Source organism: Nuphar pumila, chromosome 4 (genome assembly GCF_984573655.1).
Source record: "Nuphar pumila chromosome 4, dmNupPumi1.hap1.1, whole genome shotgun sequence".
Lineage (NCBI taxonomy): Eukaryota > Viridiplantae > Streptophyta > Magnoliopsida > Nymphaeales > Nymphaeaceae > Nuphar > Nuphar pumila.
This window is the reverse complement of record NC_143252.1, coordinates 12015468-12042837: the sequence shown is the minus strand read 5'-3', so window position 1 is coordinate 12042837 and position 27370 is coordinate 12015468. Positions and strand designations below refer to the sequence as shown.

Genomic DNA, 27370 nt, shown 5'->3' with positions numbered 1-27370 from the left:
AATGGAAGAGACATCAAAATGCTCATTTCCTTCAAAAAGATCATTTGGTATGTTCATCTCATATAACTTAAATTTTTTGAAGAATCAAGAAACTAGATATCCTCAGAACACTTCCATCCTATACTTTCTGTACTAGAAAATACAATCAATTATAAGAGAAAAAGCTTCATTGTGATTCACTGAAGACAAAAATGATGGAGGAAAAAAAGCACTTTGGCTCTTATTTCCTTTTGATGCAAAACACTAAAAATCTAAAACGATACAGAAAAAAAGCTCTCAAAAATCTATGTACATATCAGTCTTTTGGTTGGGAGGAGTTTCTTCTAGCCATCCCCACATCCCTTCAGAGAATTGCCTCTGTTTTGCACTTAACACAACCTGTTCAGATGCAGCTTGTAAATCAGTTATACTTCTTTCTGCAACGTTTCCAGGGATTGTAGCTTTTGCAGTAACTCGACAACATCAACCTACTCGACTCAAAATAGATCTTTTAGTATACTTTTTTTCAGAGAGATTTTAAACTTTTAGCAGATGACTTTCTCACCATAACTATTATAGTTATAGCTAAAATACAATTGAATAAAATTTGTATAGCAAAAAGCATATTTCTGATACAGGACAAAAAAAAATTACAATAATAATTCTTTATAAAAAATCTGACAGAAAGAACACAATGAGAGCAGATACAGAAAAACAAAAAACAGACCACACCTCCCACCAAAATAAAGAAGAGGAAAAAGCAAGAAAAGAAAGGACCAAATATGCATGAAAAACCCAAAAGACTCCCACAATAATTTTCTTATAAAAAAAAGTCAAATATGAAACTAAATGGAGAAATAAAAGAATGGTCCCTTCAATCAATAAAGAAAACACCAACACACCATTAATGAATTCCAACCATTAACACATATCCATCATAGTGATCAACAAAATCAGGGTCCAGTACTGCATGAAAAGAAACAAAAAACAAACATTAAAAACAGAAACCAGAAGCCACAAGCCCACCTTATATAAAAAAACCAAAAAACACCATAAAAGTCCCAATACCCTCAGCTCCAAAAACAAAAACTACTAAGAAAACTCAGCACCTTCCTCAACTCTGAAGACCAGCCTCAACATTCCTCACCTTATAAGAGAAAACACAATGTGTAAGAATAGAAATACAGAAAACACTTGGTATGCAAATCACCAAGGAGAGCAGAAAATCAAAGAGAGGAGAAAACAAACTTGAACAAACAAACAAAAACAAAATGCATATGAACATGGGTGCCGTGTGATATGAACATGAGTGCCGTAAATAAAAAAGGAACATTAGGGCTTTCGTGTGATCCATGGGTTGTGCGATAAATCAAAAACAAATTCAGAATCTCACAGGCTGTCGTGTGATTCATGGGCTCTGCCAAAAAATGAATATTGGGGCTTTCAGAGCTCCAATGTCTTCTTCCTCCTTTCCTCGTAAAGGAATCAGGTGTTTGGGGTCAAAAAATGAACATTGGGGCAATTAGGTGTTTGTTTGATGATTCGATCGAACACAGGGCCAGGGGAGGAAGAAAGAGATGGGGTTTTCTCACAAAGAGAGAGAGAGAGAGAGAGAGAGAGAGAGAGAGAGAGAGAGAGAGAGAGAGACGACAAATGGGAAAACTATTAGAAAAAGGAGTCCTCACGTTCAGCTGTGTAGGAAAAGAAGGAACAAAATAATGGAAGAAGAGGCTGCAGGAAGAAAAGACGTTAGAGTCTCTATTTGCATCTACCATTGTATTAATAATATATTGAGTACATAATTTTAGGGTACGAAAATACCCTCTAGCAACATCTTAAATTACATTACATAGTAACTGGATCTTGACCCGGTTCAGTACATGGATCAGGTCGGGTCCTGTACATACACAAGTTGGGTCCAAGACCCAATAACGACTTCTTTTCAGCCTCCCTCAAGTTGTGTGTGGTCCTGGACCATGAACAACTTGCCTTTCAGAAACCAAAATCTGTCCTTTGTCAGCCCTTTGGTGAAAATATCAACAACTTGCTTTTCAGTTCGCACTAACATGGGCTCAATCTCTTTTTCTTCAACCTTTTTCCTAATAAAATGCTGATCTATCTTAATATGCTTTGCTCGACTATAATGAATGGGATTGAAAAACATATTGATGGCACTTTGATTGTCACACAGTAGCAGTGACCGAGCAATTGGTTCTCCCATTTCTGTTAGGAGGTGTCTTATCCATGTAGCTTCAGCAGTGGCAGCTGCCATCGATCTGTATTCAGCCTCAATACTTGACCTAGCAACCACCTTTTGTTTTCTACTGCTCCAAGATACCATGTTCGATCCAATGAAGCTGCAATAACCAGATACTGATCGTCGTTCATCTGGATCACCCGCCCAATCAACATCAGCATAAATAATGATCTCATGGCCGCCTGGATCTAATTCACTTTTCTTGTATACCAGCCCATCACCAATTGTACCCTTCAGATAACGAAGTATTCGTTTGACTGCCTCCATATGCGACGTATGAGGTTCATGCATAAACTGAGACACCTGATTAACCGAATACACTATATCAGGTCTAGTAAAAGTTAGGTATTGCAACATGCCAACTATGCTACGATACTTAGTGAGATCTCCATATATATATCCCCTTCTTTAGAATTCAGTTTCTGATGAATGACACTTGGAGTTGCTAATGACTTATAATCTGTCATGCCTGCCCTGTTGAGAATGTCCAACGTGTATTTGTGTTGAGTAAGTGTGAGTGTATCACATCTTTTATCAACTTCCACCCCAAGGAAATACCGCAACTTCCCCAAATCTTTCATTTTGAATCTCTGATTTAATAACTTCTTTACCTCCTCAATGTGACTTTTGCAGTTCCCAGTGATGATGATATCATCTACATATATCAATAGAAGAGTAGTGACATCTCGTTCATTGTGAATGAATAACGAGTGATCCAAAAAGGACCGAGAAAAGCCATGCCTTTGTATCTCTAGTGAAAAACTCTCGAACCAGGAACAAGAAGCTTGTTTTAATCCATAGAGTGCCCTTTTTAGCTTGCATACATACTGCTTGGCGTCTCGTTTTGCATACCCAGTGGGTTGTTCCATGTAGACTTCCTCTTTTAAATCCTCGTGTAAAAATGCATTTTTTACATCTAACTGGCTCAATGTCCATCCATGTTCAATGGCTAGACTCAACACAATACGAATGGTTCCCATCTTAACCACAAGACTGAAAGTTTCATTGAAGTCTTGTCCTTGTTCTTGTGTGAATCCCTTGGCTACAAGTCTAGCTTTATACCTTTCGATGCTCCCATCTGGTTTATACTTTATCTTGTATACCCATTTTGACCCAATGACATTTCTATTTAGTGGTCTAGGCACAATCTCCCATGTTCCACATTCATGTAAGGCTTCCATTTCTTCATTCATTGCTTCGACCCATCTTCTAGAACTTGCAGCTTGATAGAACATGAGAGGCTCATCCTCTTTATTTATGGACGTCAAGAATAACTGAAATCCAATGAATTTTTTTTATAGCTTACCCACCTGTCAAGCGGATGTCGAATCCGTGAGGATCTTCTGATAACCATCATCTGTGGAGCAGGGTCAGAAGGACCCGTATCTGTATAAGGAATGGATGAGGGCTCTTTCTCTCGCCCGGTGTATACAACACTCTTATACCTTGTTGGCTCTAAGTTTTGTGTAACAATCTCTTCTGTTTGAGCTGCATTTGCTGATTCTTCATATATCTCCTTCTGACTGCAGTCTGCTGGGCAATCTTCCTTAGCATTGGAGAAGAGTTCTGAATTTAACCATGGGTAGTATACCTCAACGCTGGGACTTGAGTTAACAACATGAAGACTTGAATTAGCCGGTTGATCATCAAAATTCATTTCATCAAAAACTACATTTCTCGATATTTCGACGTGTTTACTCAATGGATCATAACACCTATACCCTTTGTAGTCTTCAACATATCCCATAAACCTGCACTTTAAGGCTTTGTCTTGAAACTTATGTCTCAATGAGCTGTCAATATGAAATTGTGAACATAGCAAATAAACCCAAACACACGTAATTCATGATAATCTGGTTGTATGCCAAATAGAGATTAGAGAAAAATATGGTGACTTATTTTCTAAAATGGTCATGGGTAGTCGATTTATCACATGAACTGTGGAATGAAAGGCTTCAGTCCATAGTGCTACAGGAAGATTGCTCCCGTGCATCATGCTCATTGCACTCTCAACAATATGTCGATGCTTCCTCTCAGCAATCCCATTTTGTTGAGGTGTATGTGGGCAATACACTCTTCTCTTTATCCCATTATGTTGAAGAAAACTAACAAAGTCACTAGAGGAGAATTCACCTCCTCCATCACATTGGAAATTGAGAATGCTGGTAGAAAAATGGTTTTGAACAAAGGAATGAAATTTCTGAAACAATCCAAAAACTTCTGATTTGTGATTCATGAAAAATATCCAAGTATAGCGTGAGTAACTATCAACGAAAATAAGGTAATATTTACTGCCAGAAAGAGAAGCAATTGGGGCAGGACCCCAGACATCAGAACATATGACCTCAAAGGTCCTTGAAGCTCTCTTATTAATGAAATTGAATGGCAAAACACGACTCTTACATAAATGACAACTAGAACACTTTATATCAATGACTTCTGAACTCAGACTGGACTTAAGAATGAGATTATTCGAGACAAGTTTTTCAATAAAATGACGACCACAATGGCGTAGAAGACTATGCCAAAGTCTTGGTTTATTACATTCAGAAATGGCAAACACAAACTCAGAAGGAGCGAGAAATTGATGTTGGTGAGGCTTCAAGAATGAATAGTCAGAATGAACAGAGGAAGGATCTTCTCGAAAGATGTACATGTTGCCCCATCTTTTTCCCTCAGCGAATATCTTCCTCGTGCGAAGATCCTTAACATAAACAGAAAAGAGAGTAAATTCAACTGAAGCATTAACATCATCAACAAGTTTTGAGACAGAAACAATGTTCTTCTGAATATTAGGAGCATAAATAACATTTGGAAGATTAAGAGAGGACTTGGACATGGGTATAATGGCATTTCCAATATGTGAGATGGAATGATGAGAACCATCTCCCGTGACTATGTTGTTCTTACCAACATAAGGAGTGAGATTCAAGAGTTTACCCGCATCACCCGTGACATGAGTCGCTGCTCCGGAGTCGACGTACCAAATGCCTTTATCATTTTGCTTCATATTCAAGCCTGCCAAGGCTGCCAACAACTTTTTTACTTCTTCATCCCTCCTAGCCTCTGCTTGTGGAGCTTTTCCCTTGTTTTGAGAGTTAAACCAGCAATTTGCTTTAATATGCCCTTTCTTATTACATAAAAAGTAGGTGGGAATGGGCCTTTATCCTTGTATATTGAACATTGGAAGTATACTACGACCTCCAAAGGTATTTCTCCCTTGGCCTTCCTTTCCTTGAAAGAAATTTCCTCTACTTCTACCATAAGTCATTCCCGTGGCCAGCACATCTTGGGTTCCTGAATGTCCATAAATGTCTTTAGAAGATCCTTTCAGAGTCATTTCATATTGTAATAGTTTGGCACGAAGGTCTTCAAACTTTGGAAGTTCTGGTAAACATAATAAAGTCGTCGTCATAACATGATAGTCTGGCTACAACCCACTCAAGGTTTGTTGTACCTTATCCTTTTTACTGACGAGACACCCCACAATAGCCAGCTGATCCGTAATGCCTTTCATTTTGTTCAGGTATTTTATAATAGACATGAAATCTTTCTTCAACATTTGAAATTCTCGCTTGCGAAACATGATTCTCGCCTCAGAGATCTGTGAATATGTTTGAACTAGCTTGTCCCACAACTCTTTGGCCGAACAATCATCAGGAATGGCTACAAGAACCTCCTGTGAGAGAGTTGAAGTGATGTATGCCGCTAACGATTGATCCCTTTTCATCCAAATAACATATTCTGGATTCTTGAGAAGAACAATAGATTGTGCTCTTTTATCGTCCGTTTTTTCCTGCGAAGTGAACTCTGGAGGGGGTGGGAGCGATCCATCCAGATGACCAGAGAAGTCCCGACTCCTTATAAACGGAACAATCTGTCTTTTCCAGGTTAAGAAGTTGGAATTATTCAGTTTTTCAGAGACTAGTTGACCGAGAAAGTTAGAGGAGAGGCCTGACTGCGGATGAGGGGAATCCATTTGAGAGGAAAGTAAATTATGACAGAAATCAGCACAGAGATATGAAAGAAAGTTATGACAGAGAATAAAAGCTTGACAGGGAATGAGATAATATTCAGATAGAAAATGAAATAGATGATCGTATATACTATTTCAGAACTGTGTAAGACACATAGTAGATCTGAAATAATATTCAGATATGTGAGGCAAATAATAGAGAGCTCGTGCAGACAAAAGAAACGAGAAAGGATAGATGACCAGTAGGTATAAAGAATAAAAGGAGTGGAAAGGGAAGCTCGACTTTTGCGTGATATAGGAGAAAGAGAATCAGATTCACGTGTCTAAGCAAATCACGTGAAGATTTAGAAAGGAAAACAAGGGGAGAAGGACCAGGTTCACGTGACTAGGCAGATCACATGAGAGGATAGAACTCGACTTTGACTTTTGCGTAAAAAGGGAAGACAATTAGAAACGGAACCCACTAAGTGACAACAGACTGAATATGTTTTAGATCTGTGATGGAAGGAGTAGAAGAGGAAGAATAACTTGACAGAAAAAGAAAAAGGAGAATAATCTGTCGACGATGAGAGAAAGTCGACTTTTTACGTTGACAGAATGAAGCCGAGACAACTCTTCACACCCAGAAGTCACGCTGCTCTGATACCATATTAGAAAAATGAGTCCTCACGTTCAGTTGTGTAGGAAAAGAAGGAACGAAATAATGGAAGAAGAGGCTGCAGGAAGAAAAGACGTCAGAGTCTCTATCTGCGTCTATCATTGTATTAATAATATATTGAGTACATAATTTTAGGGTACGAAAATACCCTCTAGCAACATCTTAAATTACATTACACAGTAACTGGATCTTGACCCGGTTCAGTACATGGATCGGGTCGGGTCCTGTACATACACAAGTTGGGTCCAAGACTTAATAACAACTTCTTTTCAAAAACTACCGTAATGAGTCCTTATAGTAGGGCTATTGCTGGCCGTTGGATCTTATTAAGATCCAACAACCCAAAACATTGCACTCAAATTGCGCATCTAAGGGTTGCGCACCTACGAAGTTCTCTCTCTCTCTCTCTCTCTCTCTATATATATATATATATATATATATATATATATAGAGAGAGAGAGAGAGAGAGAGAGAGAGATAGAGAGAAATTGGTAGCTGCTCACAAGTTAGGTGCTAAATGATACCTACTAAATGAGTTTTTCTGCCCTTCCGGTATTTTTTTGCAGTTCCGACCCCATAAATGTGTTGGGAATGATCGATTTATGAGGAATCCACACCTGGATCATGTGTTTTTGATGAAAAAAATGATATTGGGAGCCTAAAAAATTTACAGAGATTTTGGACCGTTGATTTTTTGAACCTTATAAAAACTCACCCATGTGTCGGAATCAAACACTTCAAGAGCTGATCCCTATAAAATCAAGTACATAGATCACATCTGTACGGTCAGAATTTATAAATAAAATGAAAAAAGGCTGAAAAACCCATTTAGCACCTAACTTGTCAGCAGCTTGGTAAATGGGTTTTTCAGTTTTTTTTTTTCAATTTATTAATAAATTCTGACTGTACAGATGTGATCTATGTACTTGATTTTATAGGGATCAGCTCTTGAAGCGTTTGATTCCGACACATGGGCGGGTTTTTATATGGTTCGAAAAATCAATGGTCCAAAATCTTTGTAAATTGTTTAGGCTCCCAGTATCAATTTTTTCATCGAAAACACATGATCCAGGTGTGGATTCCTCGTCAATCGACCATGCCCAACACATTTATGGGGTTGAAACTGCTAAAAAAACACTGGAAGGCCAGAAAAACCCACTTAACACACATCATTTAGCACCTAACGTGTGAGCAGCTACCAATTTCTTTATATATATAAGAGAGAGAGAGACCAAAATAAGAAACAGGAAGTCTCTAGGCGACGGATTTCTATCCAGGATGAAGGTGGGCACCTCTCTCTCTCAACCTGCCTTCGACTTGGAGAATCTAGATTTCTTGGTTTTCCATAAAGTTGAGAGCAAGATTTCTCTGGTTCAGTAGATACCCAAAAAATCCCCATTCCTATCACCGGATTCATCTGGGCAGACCAAAAAGCGCATCTTTTTGTGTTTGATGGAGAAATTGATTGACACCCATGAATTGATTTAACATCACGTTTGATAAAACGCAGGGTTTGTGGCTTTGTGCTTAATCTATGATCTAGCCATGTGAATTTCATGTTGGTCTTGAATGAATCTATCGTGTTTCTTCACTTTTCTCTTGTCCCTACCTTGTATTGATGCCATTCCATCGTCTCTCAGTATTGTTGTCACTCCTATTGATAGACTCAGTGATATTGTTGCAGATGGAGAAGGCTTATCCGTGTGACTTCCTGCTGAGTGAGGGTATCATTGAAAAAATAAGATGGCTCTTTCTATAATCCTAAAATACGTTCAAGTAAGCATCTTCCCGAGTTTGGATTCTGTGTCAAATTGGTCTTTTGAATACTAGACTGTAAGTCAAGTGATGATGTTTTCCATCAGTTAGCTCAGCATTCACAATAATTTAAACTGTTAAAATTGTGCATATGACAACATTTTCTAAGATGAGTTATTGCAACCTGACTTTCAAGTATTACATATCACATGCTAACTTTTAATTTGATCAAATGCTCCAACTTGGATCTTTTTCTTTTTTGTTATTTTTTTTTTGGAGTTGATGGTTTATTCTGGAATGATCAACAGGTTATAGGAAGGAGAAACTATAGGTGGATAAGGTAGTAAATGCAGTTTATCTAGTTTCCTACTGGTGATATTCGTGATCTCTTACCTTTTTCGGCAGGGAACTTGATCAAAAAAAATATTCGTGATTTCTGCAACATGAATAATGTGTGCACCATGTTGTTAAACTTAAGACACATATCTACTTGATGGTTAACTTCAAAAGTTTGCTTAAGTTCATGCTTATTCATGGCAGCATGAACCCGTTACAGCAGTGAACTGCCTGCTTCCTATGCATTTAGTAGAAAATAATTTGCCAAGTTTCATGGGTCTATCTGTTTCTTGCTAACTGAAACACCTATTAGCTTCTTCTGCAGGACCTGTTATCCTTGTTTAAAGCATGTGGAAGTCTGCCTTTGAAATGCAACATCGTAAATGCTTATTTTCAGAATGATTGGCATACATTTCCAGGATGCTTTCTTGGGCTCCCTAGGTGTTTTTCGCTGCATTTTTCATGTATTATCCACATGTTTTTGTAGGATATCTGTCATGATATATGCATGTTTCCCTTTTCCAACTCAAATATAAATATATATAGCAATTACAGTTCTCACACATCTCTAATAATTGTCTATGCTAGGCAGGCATACATGTGCTCCTTTGGAGAAGTCTTGTTTCCTGCATCTGTACAATGTCCGACTCATTCTTTTCTCCTAGTAATTTCAGGTTTAAACTTTGAATTCTACTTAATTTATTGTGATAGCCATGCAATTCTGCTCCATAACATTTTTCAAGCATATGCAGTCCTTGTTATAAGGGTATTTCCTGCACCTGTACAATATCTGGCTTGGTTGGTGACAAGCTCAAAGCCAAACCTGAGCAAGGGTTCACTCTAAAGGAATCAAGCTCGAATAGACCTAAGTTGGCTTGTTTGGCTCGTTTAGGGTTTACCAGCACTGCCAAGACTTAATGATAATGACATCAATGAATCAAACTATGTCCAATATCCGACCAAATTTGATTCCGTTTAGTTGCATTTGGCAAGCCAAAACTATATCTGATTATAAGCGGATGCAGATATGGTTATGTTATTTTGCTACCGAATCTGACAAATATTCAAATTTGACAGATATCTGAATCCGTTTACATGTAGAAAAAAACAGATATAGTATGGACTTTTCACCATTCGAATCCAAATGCAAGTTGAATCCTTTTAGACAACATCCAATTAGGCGAATATGGTATTTGGCCACATCCGAACCTTTTACATCCCTACCTGATGAATTTAGTGGGTCTTTTTACTTCTTAGGTGGGTCTAAATCAATCAGATTTTGGATAAGTGGTGGCACCGGATCGGGTAAGACCCGATCCATTGATAGGGCTCAATGGTTTTCAAGCTGCTTTCTTGGCATGAAAATCTGCATGGTGGGTTTGTGTTGACCTTTCCCTCTATTATGACCAACTGCAGAGGCTATATAAAGAGGGGGAGAGGAGGGGAGAAGACTACTGGACTCAACATTGACAGTGGGGGTATGCTCTTTTTTCCATGGATTCCTTCTCCTTCCTTTCTTGGATGAAGGTCTGAGAGTATGGTTTCAATATCTTTCTCAAACCATTTAAGATACTTGGTGGAATTCAGTTGGGCATATGTTCAGGTTCTCTCTCTCTCTCTCTCTCTGGTATTATGTGATTGCCATTTTTCATGAGAAAGAAGTGTAGCTTTTGTGAAGATATGGGTTCCTTTTTGTTGGTTTTATGAACTAGAAATTTGGATGTCTTTGGTGGAAAATTGGATTCTTTAGACATTCTACACGCTCTTGCTTATGCAGAAGCTTTTTGGGTATTGATGGCATGCCTCATTTGATGGGTTATGTCTTTGCAGTATACAATGACCCCATTGTCAAAAGATGGGTTTATCCTTTTCATTAGTTGGTATTGATCTGTTCCTGTATTTGCCATTTATTTATTTATATTTTGGGGATGCCACACTTTCCTTCTTGCCATGAGGGGCTTGACGCTATTTTTTTTTTAATCAAATGTCATGATGTTTTTCTGTTTTTTCCACAAAACCTGTGAATGCGGAAAGAAAACAAATTGTTGCTTTTGTTGGATGATGAAGGAAGCATTGTTTGAGAAAGCAAAAAATCAAACCGGATTTTGAAGCCTCAAACCATGTTTTGTAAAGGCCTTCTCCCTCTATCTTACACAAGGAAACACCATTTTCTATGTTCCATTTTGCTCTATTGTCAGTCACAACACTGAATACTTACCCCTTTCTTTACCTGCAATCTCAGCACTATGGTTCATTCCTCTATCTGATCACCATTTCAATACTCATCATATGTTTTCTGTTGTTAGGTTCAAGAAGTAGATAGCTTCCTTTTAGTTTCTTTCACGTTGAATCGATCCCGAGGCATATCTTATTCTTGCTTTTGTTGTAGCACTCTTTGCTTTGGTTTCCATATAGTTTGGACCCTTTTAGATGCGTGTTCTGGTCTTGGGCTTTTCTACTTGTTTTGCATACTGATATAGTGTTTCATTAACCGACTCTGTGAAACTTCTGTAATTGCATTGCTTTCTTATTTTGGCTACCCTGGTATGTTTGATTGCCACCTTGCATCTTTTTGATGTCTTTCACTTCTATGAGAAAAAGAGGTAATCAATTTGTTAGGCCAACATACAGCCTGTCTTCTACCTTTTAGAAATCTTAAAGTTTATTCTTTTGAATGTTGGCATTACTTTTTTTTATGTTTCACATGGTTTTGTGCTCAACATAGGCCATGAAGATATACAAATTTATGGGAAGTGATGTTTAAAATGACGGAAAAAATTATTTGCTAAAAGTGATCTTCCGATGAGTTGAGGATTTGTCTATCAAGAACTGAACCTTTATCATCCATGAGAACTTGAGTGACAATTTGACAAAAATGAATAATGGAAACCAAATGCAGATATTTGATTGGCAAAACAACAACAAAAAACATAAGCAGATGCATGCAAAAGAAGGCACACTATTTAACTGGTCTTATATTAATGTAAGGAGATAGTATGTTTAATTTAACTTTTTTTTTCCACTCATGTTCATTACGAATATGTGATTGTTTTGAAATTTGGTTTTCATGTTGGAGCATTGCATGCTAAAATTGACTTTTGCAACATAAAATTAGAAAAGGGTGTTTACCAAACTTGTTATATATATATATATATATATATATATATATATATATATATATATATTGCCTGATAGGGGCATTTTTGTCTTTTTACATATATTAATAGTTGTTTATTAAATTATTAGAAACAACTTTTTTATTTGTTTTCTTATTTTTCCTTTTTTTCTTTTATTTTATTTCCTTTTCTTTTTGAGCTTTGGGGCCCCACTCCTTGGAGTCGTTGGGACCCAACGATCATAAATATGAATATGGGTGTTCCCCCTTTACATGTATTCATTCCTTTTCTTTCACTTTTCAATAATGCTTATTTTTGTTAGCCTTTTGGCATTGTTCTTTAGTGGATTTGTGTGTGCACTTGAGTGCTTGTCTATTCTCTTTGTATTTGTCAATTATTAGACTTTAGGTATTCTACACTTTGTTATTTGTAATTCCGCGTACTTCATTACATGGTATCTATGTCACATGGGTGCAGGTGCGGGTGCGGGTGCGGGTGCGGGTGCGACACGGATGCAGCGCAATTTCAAAAATTTTGGACACGGGGACTCAGGCTATATATATATGTATATATATTTTTTAAAAAGTAAACAACAACTGATATGTATAAGATTCACTGATTATATATAAAAGTAAACAACAGTAAACAAATGGGCCTTCAAAATCTTATATATGTGATTATCCCAACAAAAAATGCCCACTACGTAAAGATTAATACCTGCCTATCAAAATAAAATCCTGAACACATGACTGATCACACCCAATGCAGTTGCACAGACTGTGCAATGCAGTTTGTGACTGTTGCACAGTCTGTGACTGTGCACTGTGCAACTGCATTGCCCAATCTGGCTATATTTTTTTTAAAAAATATATATAAAATATATATTTTTAGTTTTTTATCTTAAAAATAGACCAAAATAGACTCGATCAAAGTTGACTGAGTCTATAAAGTAGACGGACTCAGGCTCGGTGCATTGACCGAGTCTGACTCTTCGTTGATCGAGTCCGGCCTGTGTTCGAAGCCGCACCCGTGTTCGCACCCGTGTCGTCGCCTCCCCAGCTGAGTCCGTGTGACGTAGCATGGTATCAATTTGTGTTCTCTTGATCTTGGAAGCATTTCTTGTGGTGTTTGATGATCGTGACAAAGGTGTTATCACTTTCTTCGTCTCAATCTTTTTCTTATCATCATCGAGCATGAATAAAGAGTGAAGCTATCCTTCAAACTTAATGGATCCAACTACTTGACGTGGGCATCGACTATGAAAAATCATTTTAGAGGAAATAAACTTTTGGGTTTTGTTATGAGAACTTTTCTTAAACCATTGTTGAAGCTCACCAAAGTTGAAGGAGGTATTGAAAAAGCTCTCATTGGGGATGATCGTCTTAAAGCTATCAGTGATCATCAAATAAAGGTAGAGGATTGAGAAAGTAATCATGCTAAAAACATTATTGACATAAAAATGTGTCAACATTGCTAAATTTAGAAGAACTAATGAAGCTTGGTTCTTTCTTAAGGGTATACAACAACAACAACAACTACGCCTTCATCCCAAAACAATTGGGGTCAGCGATATGAACCAAAAAAGAAATTCATTTTGGGTCTTCCACATGAATCCTTTTCCTCCAATCATTTCTATCCAACGCCATGTCCTCGGTGAGGTTCAAAGCATTCATATCCTTTCCTATCATCTCCATCCAAGTCTTCCTAGGCCTACCCCGACCTCTTTTAACTAATATATTTTCCCATTTCTCCAACCTTCTAACTGGAGCATCATTAGGCCTTCGCCGAATATGTCCAAACCACCGTAAACGATTCTCTCGCATCTTATTTTCAATGGGTGCAACACCTACCTTCTTACGTATCTCTTCGTTCCGAATCTTATCTTTTATTGTATTTCCACACATCCATCTAAGCATCCGCATCTCAGCTACACACATTTTTTGAATATGATGTCTCTTGGCAGCCCAACATTCCGTACCATATAGTAAAGCGGGTCTAATAGTCGTCCTATAAAACTTTCCCTTCAACCGCAATGGCATTCTACGATCGCACAGCACTCCAGTAGCACTTTTCCATTTCATCCACCCAACCTTTATCCTATGATTTACATCTCCATCAATTTCTCCATACTTTTGAATGATGGATCCCAAATATTTGAAATAATCCATCACCGGTATATCTTGCTCACCAAGCTTCACTACACTCCCATCACTACTTCGTTGCTTACTAAACCGACATTCCATATATTCAGTCTTACTCTTACTCAACTTAAAACCTCTAGCTTCCAATGTCTGTCTCCATAATTCTAACTTAGCATTAACCCCAGCTCTAGACTCATCAATCAAAACAATATCATCAGCAAACAACATACACCACGGTACATTTTCTTGAATTGATCTCGTAAGCTCATCCATCACTATCGCAAATAGGAAAGGGCTTAAAGCAGATCCTTGATGTAACCCAACCGTTATCGGAAAATTGGTTGTCACCCCTCCACAAGTGCGGACATTGGTTACTACTCCTTCATACATATCTTTAATTATACTAATGTACTTGAGAGAAACACCTTTCTTCATCATTGTCCACCAGAGAACGTCCCTAGGTACTCTATCGTATGCCTTCTCTAAATCAATAAAAACCATATGCAAATCTTTGTTCCTCTCTCTATATCTTTCAATAAGTTGTCTAAGAAGATGTATAGCTTCCATAGTTGATCTTCCAGGCATAAAACCAAATTGATTCTCCGATATCATGACAACCTTCCTCAACCTAGACTCAATCACCCTCTCCCAAAGTTTCATAGTATGACTCATGAGTTTTATACCACGATAGTTTGTGCAATCTTGTATATCACCCTTATTCTTATATAAAGGCACCAAAGTACTCTTCCTCCACTCATTAGGCATCTTATTTGTTCGCCAAATCAAGTTAAAAAGATTTGTCAACCATTCTAAACCTTTCTCTCCCAAGCATTTCCAAGCCTCGATAGGTATACCATCTGGGCCAACTGCCCTTCTTGATTTCATTTTCTTCAAAGCCTCTGCAATTTCTTTCTTTTGAATCTTGCGCATGAAGTCACGATTTATCTCATGAAAAGGAATGGAGAAGTCTCCAAGATCTTGAGCATGACTATCATTAAATAGCTTATCAAAATAATCTTTCCATCTCTCCTTAATCTCCTCATCTTTGACTAAAACCCTTTGCGTTTCATCTTTGATACATCTAACCATACCCAAATCCTTCGATTTCCTATCTCTCATCTTTGCAAGCCTATAAATATCCTTCTCGCCTTCTTTGGTATCCAACTTGTCATAAACCTCCTTATATACCTTAGCCCTCGCGTTTCGAACAACTTTTTTAGCTTCCTTCTTTGCTACTATCATATACTTCTCCGAATTCTCATTATCACGACTCTTACTTAGATTTCTATAACACTCTCTTTTAACCTTAATAGCTAATTTGACATCCTCGTTCCACCATGATGTATCCTTACCTAGTGGTGCACCGCCTTTAGACTCACCCAATACCTCCTTAGCTACTTTTCTCATACCACCCGCTATCTTATTCCACATTGATTCTGAATCCTCCTCGAGACACCAATCAACTTCCTTAACTACCTGCTCTACAAACATTCCTTGTTTAGCTCCTTTCAGTGCCCACCACTTAATTCTAGGATCTATCCTATGTCTATCCCTTTTGCGGCATTGTCTAATTCTAAGATCTAGAATTAAGACTCTATGTTGTGTAGCTACACTTTCTCCTGGTATAACCTTACAATCGATGCAACAACCCCTATCTCTCTTTCTAAGTAGGAAAAAATCTATCTGACTCGTATTAACCCCACTTTTAAATGTTACTAGGTGAGACTCCCTCTTCCTAAACCAAGTGTTTGCTAAGATCATATCATAGGACAAACAAAAATCTAAAATCCTTTCTCCACTTTCATTTCTTTCTCCTATACCATAGCCTCCATGGATATTCTCAAATCCATCCCTACTAATGCCTACATGTCCATTAAGGTCACCGCCGATGAAAAGCTTTTCTCCATAAGATGTCTCTTGTACTACTCCATCTAAATCTTCCCAAAATTGATGCTTAATGGAATCATCTAAACCTACTTGAGGTGCATAAACACTAATAATATTAATAATATCCGTACCTAATACTAATTTAATAAGTAAAATTCTATCACCCTTCCTACGGACCTCAACTACATTATCTATAAACTGACGACTCATAACAATCCCTACTCCATTCCTATTCCTATTTATTCCTGTATACCAAATCTTATATCCCCAAGGTTCTATCACTTTAGCTTTCTCACCTACCCATTTGGTCTCTTGAAGACATAAAATATCAATCTTTCTCCTACACATAACATCTACTAACTCTACCAACTTACCAGTTAAAGACCCTATGTTCCAAGTGGCTAACCTAATTTTATGGTCTTGGACTAACTTCTTTACCCTCACCCGTCCAACAAAGTGAGGGAACCCTTGCCTATTTGACACCACACCCGGGCGCCGGTGTGACGCGTCGCTTCTGGGCGACGACCTAGCAACCCTTGCACATTTATCACTGCCTCCGGGCCTAGAGAGTACAGCGCGTCGCTCAGTAGGGAACGCCCCAACGAAATTCTCATATTGGTTCATTTTCATAGGATATGACAGTTTTTATGCTGGCTGTCACAGGCCTACCGCAACCCTCCTCCTTTATTCGGGCTTGGGACCGGCAGTGTATAACTACACAGGCGGAGTTAATTTTTGAGAGTGCAACACGAGGACTTACCAGGAGGTCACCCATCCCAGTACTACTCTCGCCCAAGCACGCTTAACTTCGGAGTTCTGATGGGATCCGGTGCTTTCTTAAGGGTATGTATACCCAAAATGATCTTGCTAGACAATATTTTTGTCAAGATAAAATTATAACCACTAAGCAAGGGAACTGTGTGTCCGGGATTACTTTAGCATTTTGTCCCCTCTTTGAGATGAATTAGCTCTTCTTGAGCCTAAATGGGTGGCTCCCGAAGATCTTGAAATGAGAAGAGAGCAAATTGAGAAGAAAAAACATTTTTTTCAATTCTGTCACGATCTAAGATCGAAATTTGAACAAGTGAGAACTTCTCTCATTCATAGGACCAAAGCTATGCCTATTGAAGATGCGCTTGCCAAGGTATGTTAAAAAGAAACACGTCTTGGCATGACCTATAAGAATAATGACGTTTTGGCCATTATTAGGCCGGGTTCCAATGTAAAAACCTATAAGCTACCCTACATTGTAAAGCCAAATAACTATGGTAATGGGCCAAACTTTAATAGTGGATATAGGAAGGGGGTCACTTGCCATCATTATAATGAACCGAGACACATTAGACTGGTATGTCCTAAGCTTAAAGGTAAGATTGCTTCCGTTAGAGAAATCACACCTAAGAAAGAAGAAGGAAGCAAAAATGGAGGAGATATTAAAGACACGCTTAATCAAATATCGGAAGCACTTCAACAACTTCTCAAATTATCCTCCACTTCGGGTGCCGTCATTGCATCTTCCTCATCTTCTCCAGGTATGTGGATTATTGATTCGGGTGCTTCCTTTTATATGACACCTCATAAAAATGTTTTTTCTAAAGTTTATATTAATCTTACTTCATCTTATGTTTCAACGTCCAATGAAACTTTTTTAAAGATAAAAAGTATTGGAACACTTGATTCAAAACATTTTCAAAAATTTTTTGTTCCAAAAATAAGGCTGGTTCCACAATTAAATTTAAATCATTTTTTCGTCTCTCAAATTTTCGATCATGGTTGCAAAGTTTATTTTTCACCTAAAGATTGCACCGTGCAGGATTTCCAGTAAGAGAAGCTGATTGGGCAAGGCCATAGGAGAAGTGGTCTTTATTTTATAGATTTTTTGTTCCTTCTACCCAAGTCATTTTGTAATTTTGTCCATGTGAAAAGTATTCATATTTGACATAAGAGACTTGGCCACCCTAGCTTTTCAAAGATGTCTCTCTTTCTTTTTTGGGAAATACATGTAATGAAAATGACATATCTTGTAAAGATTGCATTTTTGAAAAAATGAAAGCAATTTCCTTTTCTCAAAGAACTTTTGTTTCTACACGGCCTTTTGAATTAGCACATTTTGATGTATGGGGTCCCTAATGTATCATATCAAAAGGAGGTTACTCATAGGAGAATACATGTTTAATGATTTTCAAAATTATTTAAAAAAAGGAATTTGTCATCAAAGGTTTTGTGCTAGAACTCCGCAACAAAATGGGTTAACTGAAAGAAATCATAGACATATAATAGAAACCACTAAGACTCTTTTAATTTTCAAAGATATTCCAAAAAAGTTTTGGGCCGAAACCGTTCTAACCTCAACTTACTTAATTAATAGAACTCTTTCGTCCTCATTAAACAATGTTTCTCTATTTGAAAAGCTTTTTAAAATGACTCAATTTTAAAAGACTAAGAATCTTTGGCTGTAGGTGATATGTTCTTACTCATAAAAATGATAAACTATCCTCAAAAGCCATTGAGTGTGTTTTCTTAGGTTATGGAGAAAATAAAAAAGGATTCTGATGTTTTGATCTAATAAATAACAAACTTTATGTTTCAAAAGACGTTACTTTTCTTGAAAATGAAAATGGGTTTGATAGCAAAGAACCGAAAGAAAAAATTGATTATTCATTACTATTTGATTTATTACCAAGAAATGATGAGTCTAACTCTATTGAGGTATTTGAATCTTTTGACAGTGGCTCTAGTAGTGAGCATTCACTTGATGATAAGGATAGTGATCAACATGAGAATTTGAATGAACATGTATCAAATGATACACGTGTATGCTAGACGGGGTGAAGGTAATCATCCATGTGCCCTTAACAAGTTCTCTCAAAACATATCTTTTGAAGAATCCCAACATAGAAAATCAAATCGTATCTCTAGTGCTCCTAGTAGAATAATATCCTCATTGGAATGAAGCAATGAAATTTGAACTTAATGCTCTTAAGAAAGCCAACACATGGGAAATAGTTGATCCTCCCTTAGGCAAGAAACCTATAGTTTGTAGATGGGTGTTTAAAGTTAAAACCAAAAGTAATGGATCATTAGAAATATATAAAGCTAAGTTAGTTGCCAAAGAGTATGTTTAAGAATATGGAATAGATTATGAAAAAACCTTTGCCCCAGTAGCACGATTGACAAGCGTTTGAACTCTCATTGCCATTACGTCTATTAAAATGATCCATTTTTCAATTAGATGTTAAAAATGTTTTTTTAATGAAGAACTTGGTGAGAATGTTTAATTTAAATGAAAAGGTTTTAAAACTTAAAAAGGCATTGTATGGTCTTAAACAAGCTCCTAAGGCTTGGTATGATAAATTTAGTAATGTTTTGATTAATTTAGGATTTATTTCTTGCTCCTAAGGCTTGGTATGATAAATTTAGGATTTATTTTTTGTTATACTGACATTGCTCTCTTTGTCAAGAAAACCTGTACTACAATTGTGATTCTTCTTGTATATGTTGATGATATGATCATATTACAGAAAACAACAAAGGAGTTATTGAAATTAAATCAATCTTAAAGAAAACTTTTGATATGTCTGACTTGGGTTTCTTGAGATATTTTTTAGGAATTGAAGTTGCCTACTCCCCTAGAGGATATATTCTCTCTCAAATGAAATTAGCTGCTGACATATGTGTTAACTCAGAAGTTTCAGATGAAAAGGTGGAAACCCCAGAAGTCATAAATGCTAAATTAAGACTCGAAGATGGTGTATTGCTTGAAGATTCTACTCTATATCATCATTTAATTGAATCTTTCACTTACCTCTCCATCACCCAACCTGATATTGCTCATGTTGTTCATGTGGTCAACCAGTTTTAGCATGCTTCTACCACATTGAACATGACAACAATAATGAGGATTATGCGATACATTAAAAACACCATTTCGAAAAAGCTTTTTTTATTATCTTCCTCATCTTTTGAATTAACTGCTTATACTGATGTTGACTGGGGTGGTAATCCAAATGATAGAATCTCAACCACTGGTTTTTGTATTTTTAAGAAAATTCACTGATCTCTTGGAGGTGTAAAAAACAAGAAAAAATATCTTTATCCTCAACCAAAGCCGAATATCGTGCAATTACTACAACGACAATGGAAATTGTGTGACTTAAAAGTCTTCTCAATGATATGGGTATCATCATCTCAACACCATCGAAGATGTGCTGTGACATATTGCAAGCAATCACACTTTCTATGAGTGTACCAAGCATATTGAGATGGATTGCCATTATGTTCGTGATGAATATCTAAAAGAAACTATCATATTGTCATGTGACACCTCGGAGTATCAGTTGACCGATTTCTTCACCAAAGCTCTTCTTGCTCTTCGTTTTGTCTTTCTCCTTAGCAAACTTTTGGTTCTTTCTCTGTAAAGTTTGAGGAGCATTTTAGTCTTTTTACATGTATTAATAGTTGCTTATTAGAAACAACTTTTTATTTGTTTTCTTATTTTTCCTTTTTTTTTTAATTTATTTCCTTTTCTTTTTGAGCTTTGGGGCCCCAACGGTCATAAATATGACCTTTGGGAGCTCCCCAACGACTCTATGAGTGGGGAGCTCCCAAGGGTCCCTCTCTCTTCCTTTTGTATATGAATAGGGGTGTTCCCCCTTTACATTTATTCATTCCTTTTCTCTCACTTTTCAATAATACTTATTTTTGTTAGCCTTTTGGCATTGTCCCTAGGTGGATTTGTATGTGCACTTGAGTGCTTGTTTATTCTCTTTGTATTTGTCTATTATTGGACTTGTAAGTGTTCTACACTTTGTTATTTGTAATTTCGCTTACTTCATTACAAAGTTATTATTCAGTCAGTCCTCCAGAAAAAGATGCTTCCCTAACAGTTGTCTAAACACTTGAACTTTGTATTGTAATGTGGTTTCAGGTCTTTTTTTTCTTCAACCAAGGCAATTGTGACTTCTGCATCTTTCGTGACCTGGAACAATTTAATAAAAGACAGACATTTTTTGAGCTTTTTTACCATAATGGCAAGTGGTGTGCAAACTAACTTGCAAAATGGCAATGCCAAGTCACCTGATCCTCAAAGGACATTTCAAGTTGTTGTTGCAGCAACTCCTGAAATGGGTATTGGTAAAGATGGCAAGTTGCCATGGAAGCTGCCGGGTGATCTCAAGTTTTTCAAGGAGATCACCATGACTACATCGGCTCCCCAAAAGAAAAATGCAGTCATTATGGGCAGAAAAACATGGGAAAGTATCCCTCTTGAGCATAGGCCCTTGCCTGGTAGATTGAATGTGGTACTTACTCGTTCTGGAAGTTTTGATATTGCAACTGCAAAAAATGTTGTGATTTGTGGAAGCATAGCCTCTGCCTTGAGTTATTAGCAGCACCACCTTATTCTGTATCAATAGAGACTCTGTTCATCATAGGTGGCGGTCAGGTACTAAGGTGATTACTCTTCATTCTTGAGTCTTGTAGAAATCTAAACTGTCAGTGTACACTAGAAAATTTCACCCACCTTTCTTGTCCAACCGCTTCTCTAATTCTGAACTGCAAATTAGGTTGCCTAAGCTGGAGTCTAGTTCTCCAAAGTCACAAGTTTCTTATATCCTTTAAAATGAGTCAGATCGTCAAATATCTGTTGTAATGTATTGTTAAAAACCAATGATTTTTACTGCAGGGAAGTTCTTAATGCACCGGCTTGTGATGCCATCCATATTACAGAATTGGAACCAAGCATTGAGTGTGATACATTTATCCCTGCCATTGGCTTGGCCATCCTCATATGTCTAAAATTCAATATTTTCCAAGTTTGGAAAAATTTTGTAATTCTGAAAATTTTTCTTGTAAAGACTGCATTCTTGGCAAAATGAAAAGGTTATCATTTCTTAGTAGAACTTTTGTTTCCTCACGACCACTTGAGTTAATACATTCGGATGTTTGGGGCCCCGCACCAGTTATTTCCAAAGGTGGTTATACATATTATGTCATTTTTGTTGATGACTTTTCTAGACATACTTGGATTTATTTTCTTAAACATAAATCTGATGTCTTTGCTAACTTCCAAATATTTCATAAAATGGTTAAAAATAAGTTTCAAAATGATATTTCTGTTTTTCGCACTGATTCAGGGGGAGAATTTATGTCCAACGAATTCAAAGACTATCTCAATTTACATGGTATTACACATCAAAGATCATGTCCACACACTCCACAACAGAATGACCTAGCCGAACGCAAACATCGGCACATTATGGAAACTACTAGGACATTGCTAATTGCAAATCAAGTTCCAAAAAGTTTTTGGGCTGAAGCGGTCCTAACTGCCACCTACCTCATTAATAGGATGCCATCTTCCTCATTAAAGAATACAACTCCAATAGAAAAGCTTGTTAATTTAACTCCAGATTATTCTAGATTAAGAGTCTTTGGATGCAAATGTTTTGTTTTCACCAACAGAAATGATAAACTCTCTCCTCGTGCAATCCCATGTGCCTTTTTAGGATATACTGATAATAAAAAAGGCTACAGGTGTTTCGATTTTCAAAATGACAAATTATATGTGTCAAGAAATGTATCTTTTTTGGAAAAAGAAAGCTTCTTTGAATTTGAAAAATCCAAGGATGTCACTGAATTCTCGTTTTTAATTGATCCAACTTCAAAATCCAATGAATGTGATGTTGGATGTGACCTTGACAATGATCAAAGTCCTATTGTTGTTGAAAATGATGATAATGAAGAGCAAATCCATAGGGATGTTAGTCTACAATATTCAAGACGTAGAGAGCAAAATCTTCCATGTGCATTACAAAAATACTCTGAAGTCCCACCTAGAAGAACGTCTAGAATCTCTAAACCTCCAGAAAAATTTGTGTCTTATGAATCTTTTTCACCCACGTATAGGGCCGCCATTACATTAATACAATCATATGTTGAACCATCATCCTATTCTCAAGCAAAAAATCATATAGAATGGATAGAAGCCATGAAAATAGAATTGGATGCACTAGAAAAGGCCAATACTTGGACAATACAAGATATTCCTCCGGGTAAGAAACCTATAGGTTGTAGGTGGGTATACAAAGTCAAAACCAAAAGTGATGGGACCCTGGAAAGATATAAGGCCCGTTTAGTAGCAAAAGGATATGCCCAAGAGTATGGCATCGATTATGAAGAAACATTTGCTCCTGTGGCCCGTATGACCACTGTTAGAACTTTAATAGCCTTGGCCTCCATTAGAACATGGCCTATCTTTCAATTAGATGTCAAAAATGCTTTCCTGAATGGGAATCTCGTTGAAGAAGTATACATGGAAGCCCCACCTGGTATTAGTATCCCTAAGGGTAAAGCTCTTCGTCTAGAAAAAGCTCTTTATGGTCTTAAACAGGCTCCAAAAGCCTGGTATGACCGATTTAGTCATGTTATGCTTGATATTGGTTTTCAACCTTGTTTAACTGACACTGCTTTGTTTGTTAAGAAATCTGATGCAGGCATAATTATTCTTATTCTCTATGTGGACGATATGATCATCACCGGAGGCGACAAACAGGGAGTTGCAAATATCAAATCTCTTCTTAAAACTCACTTTGAAATGACTGACTTAGGTTTATTAAGATATTTTTTAGGCATTGAAGTTGCTTATTCCCCTCGGGGGTATTTGATATCTCAATCTAAATTTGCTCTTGATATCGTTTCCAGGTCTGGAATTACAGATGATAAGAAAGTAGACACTCCAGAAGTTGTCAATGTTAAAATGAAAATTGATGATGGAGAACTTCTTGATGATCCTACTCCTTATAGACAACTTGTTGGAGCTCTTTCTTATCTTTCCATTACTAGGCCAGATATAACTCATGTGGTTCATACAGTCAGTCAGTTTCAGCATGCTCCCACCTCCGTGCACATGGGAGCGATTTTGCGTATTATTAGATACTTAAAATCCTCTCTTTCACGAGGACTCTTCTTGTCTGCTTCATCTTCATTAAATTTAATTGCATATACTGATGCTGACTGAGGAGGTGATCCCAATAATAGACACTCAACTACTGGTTTTTGTGTGTTCTTAGGTGAAACCTTAATTTCGTGGAGGTGCAAGAAGCAGCAGAAAGTCTCTCTTTCCTCCACCGAAGCTGAATACAGAGCCATGGCAACCACCACTATGGAGGTTGTTTGGCTCAGACGATTGCTAGCAGATATGGGAGCTAAAGCAACGCAAGCTTCAAAGATGTGCTGTGACAACAAAAGTGCGATCTACATTGCAAGCAACCGGACATTCCATGAGCGCACTAAACACATTGAGATGGACTGTCACTATGTCAGAGAGGAATACTTACATGGAACCATTGATCTGCCATATGTTACATCAGAATATCAATTAGCAGACTTCTTCACCAAGCCTCTCGCTGCTCCCAGATTTCACTTCCTCTTAGACAAACTTTCGCTCATTGTACCGTAAGTTTGAAGGGGAGTGTTAAAATGTAAACTGCAATATATATATATATTATTTAATATTATTATATTTTCTTTTATTATTTTCTTTTTCTATTTTTTTATTTTCTTTTTTAGCATCTAGTTCAATAGAAACTAGATATTTTGATCCAGTTGGAACTTGACTGTGCAAGTAGCTATTGGACTGTAGTCCAACAGCTATAATAATAAATGCTGTTGGACTGTAGTCCAACAGCTATATTAAGAGACGTTGGAATCCAACGTCTCTTTTTGGAGAGCTCAAAATGAGCTCTCCTCTCTCTCCCATTGTTTTGTATATATAGGGGTGAACCCCTTCAATGTAAATTACAATGCTTCTTAAGCATTTTGTTCATGAATAAAGTATTATTTATTTTTCAAGTGTTCTTCCCTTTATACCCTTTCAAGGGTCATGCTTGTAGTGTCTCCAATAGACACTTGTTTGTGAGTTATTTGTGCATTTGTTGAAGACCACCATTTCATTACAGAAACCAACCCAGACTCGGTTTGGTATGGCCTGAACCGGTTTTAACAGACCCGACTTAGTCCGTTAAGACCGAGACGGTCTGTCAAAGCACTCATGGCTCAGTTTGTGCTGACCTGGCTCGGTCCGAGTCATGCACAAACCGAGCAGTGTGGTTGACTCGGTCTGCAAGAAATGCAGACCGAGTCTGCCCTGCACTTTTTCTGCAACAGTTTCAGCAACACCATTGTTGTCGAACTGTTGCAGTTTCTGCAGATGGGGCAGTGCCGCTGGCGATCGTCGATCGTCTTCGGCTATCGTCCCCCTTTTTTTTTCCGGTGCCTGCAGCGATAAGGGCAGCAGCCGGACCTCCTGCGTCCTCGCAGCAGTCGGTCCTCCCTTCCCGTTTTCGTCACCAGCAGGTGGCAATAACAGAGGGAAAACCCTTTGTTGCCCCCTTTCTTCAACTGTATTACAGGGATAGGGTTTTTCCTGTCCTTGTTTTGCTACAACTCGTCGGCAACCTCACAGATGCCGGCGACCTCTGTATTAAAAACAACGAGAGGAAGAGGGGACTTACCTATCGGTGACCGGCGGTGGGTCCCCTCTCCCTCCCTCTCTGCTCCTCTGGTGCTTGAGTTGGGAAAGGGGAGGAGGCCCCCCCATGGCTTTTATAGCCATGGGGTGTCGGTTCCCCCTCCTCCCGAATTAAATGGGGGCACCCCTCTTCCTCTCCCATGATCTGATTCGTGGGAGAGGAAGGGGCGTCGTTTCCCCCCCCCCCCCCCCCCCAAACACCACACACACACACACACACACACACACACACGATGGGGGGTGCGTTACAAATTTAGTTTTAGAATAGAAAGCATGTTCTGTGATTGCACCAGCTGCACATAGCTAGGCCTTTAATTACCTAGACAAGTGATATGCCTGTTTTAATGCTCATCGTGCCCTTATTTATTTTCTTCTTCTTCTTTGAAAGAGTGGTTTTTGTTTGCAGATCTTTTTCCAGGTGATTTTGTTCATGTTATTGGAGACGCTCATGTTTACAGGACTCATGTTAAGCCTCTCCAGGAGCAGCTACAAAGCTTGCCCAAACCATTCCCAGTAAGAGGACTGCTTAGAAGTTAGAACACAATCTCATTGTCATTTAGCAGTGCTTTGTTCCAGACTACCAGCGCATTATTGTTTTCATACTAAAATCCTTTGCTACAACCACCCTTTCCCTCCTTTCCTTCCCCTTCTTTCCCAACCTCCCCCTTCTTTCCCAACCTCCCCCAACACACCTTCCAACTTCTAGCATTGAGTAGATCCTATACATGGCTATCATAGTTCTACTGTATCTTTTGCTTCATGTTGTGTTCCTCCAGAGCAATTACAAATTCTTTTTTGATCATAGATCTTATGATGACAGGTTTTGAAGATAAATCCTGAGAAAAAGGACATTGATTCTTTTGTCGCAGCTGATTTCCAGATTGTTGGATATGATCCCCACAAGAAAATAGAAATGAAAATGGCAGTCTAGAAGAGGGCTCGATGTGAGAATGTTTCATATTCTCAACGAAATGGGTTGCGGTCTTCATTTTTATAGTAAGTGCGGTGTCCCATAGCAATAATGAACCTTTCTTTCTTGAGTACATTTCTGGGTGAGATTTTGCTGTAGGTTAGTGATCCATACAGAATGGGAAATATGCCATTGCCAAGTGATGGCAGTCAGGTCATGTTTTTTAATTGTTTATACAGAGTGCTTCTTTGCGAGATTTTTTTTTTCTTGTAACGTTAACATTAGTTTTCTGTAATTTGTGCTTGTGCAACAGGGCAACAAGTCTTAAGCCAATTAATTCTCAATTTGTGACCACATTTCAACCTTTGGTTGACTAGCAAGAATGTTTAGGAGTGTAGGCAATATTTGTGTACCCTTTTGTTTCCTTTGTTTGGTGAAACTATTGAAGCGCCTGGTAATGCAAGTTTTTTCCATGAATTGGCAATGACTAATATATATATATATATTAGGTACTTGACAGATAATTGAACATGCTGGCCGTCCATCACACACTTGATGGATGGCCAGCGTCAACCAGTTTTTCCAACAAACGAGCAATAGCGGCGACAAAAGTCACCGCTGAAGGTCAATAGCGGCGACAAAAGTCACCGCTGAAGGTCAATAGCGGCGACAAAAATCGCCGCTAAAGGTCAATAGCGGTGAATTTTGTCGCTGCTATTGCTTGTTTGGCAGAATAACTTGTTTTTGACGTTAAATTTCTTTTTTTGACACTGTCCATCCATCAAGCGCACGATGACAGCCAGCATGTTCAAGTACCTAATGTTCA

General features: G+C 37.8%; 2 pseudogenes; one reads left to right on the top strand and one right to left on the bottom strand.

Moving 5' to 3' along the window:
* Positions 1-8602: 8602 nt before the first annotated feature.
* On the top strand, positions 8603-26872 carry LOC149839384 (bifunctional dihydrofolate reductase-thymidylate synthase 2-like; annotated as a pseudogene).
* On the bottom strand, positions 16844-16962 carry LOC149839385 (5S ribosomal RNA; annotated as a pseudogene).
* Positions 26873-27370: the final 498 nt, after the last annotated feature.